Here is a 529-nt window from a genome sequence, read left to right as displayed (position 1 = left end):
TTTCCCTCTCCTCTTCTCCCATTTCCATCCACCCCGGGACTGTGCTGCTGTTATTTTATCTCTGACTGGAGCACAGTTCCTGCAGAAAGCCACTGATTTATGAGCAAAGGCTTTTCCTAAAGGATGTGGTGTCACTGATTTGCTATTTTTTATACTTGGTGCTGGCTGCTGCTGTCATCACTAAGGTTGCAGACAGAGTAAAATATATTACCCTCCTTGGTCTCGCACGCTTGTAGCTGTGCAAGTCTGTGCTGTCCCCGGGAGGAGGTGGCGGATGGTCCCTCTGCGCCCGCAGGGAGAACTGGCTGGGAAGGCTAAAAAGAAAAACTCTGCACAAGTTTTTTGAGGTGGGAGAAAGGGCAAAAAAGTGCACCCAGCGACAGCTCCTCTTTGGATAGACTGAGCCAACTCAGCCGAAACGCTGAGTCTGGGCATGTCAAAGACCGATGAGGGGCTGTGACCCTGTTCCGGCTCCCCCGGCAGCCCTGCCACGGCAAGGGCTTCACAGCGGAGCGCACGGCTTGCGTAC

At 53.5% G+C, this 529-nt stretch overlaps 1 protein-coding gene across 1 annotated transcript in view; it reads left to right on the top strand.

Annotated features, from left to right (window-relative positions):
- OXTR (oxytocin receptor) overlaps window positions 1-529 on the top strand; it is a 6,173-nt gene that overhangs the window by 1,606 nt on the left and 4,038 nt on the right. The gene's annotated exons all lie outside the window — the stretch shown is intronic.

The sequence above is a fragment of the Charadrius vociferus genome, unplaced genomic scaffold (assembly GCF_000708025.1).
Source record: "Charadrius vociferus isolate BGI_N301 unplaced genomic scaffold, ASM70802v2 scaffold433, whole genome shotgun sequence".
In the NCBI taxonomy this organism is placed as follows: domain Eukaryota; kingdom Metazoa; phylum Chordata; class Aves; order Charadriiformes; family Charadriidae; genus Charadrius; species Charadrius vociferus.
Note: the sequence above shows the minus strand (reverse complement) of the source record. Positions and strands in the feature narration are given on the sequence as shown.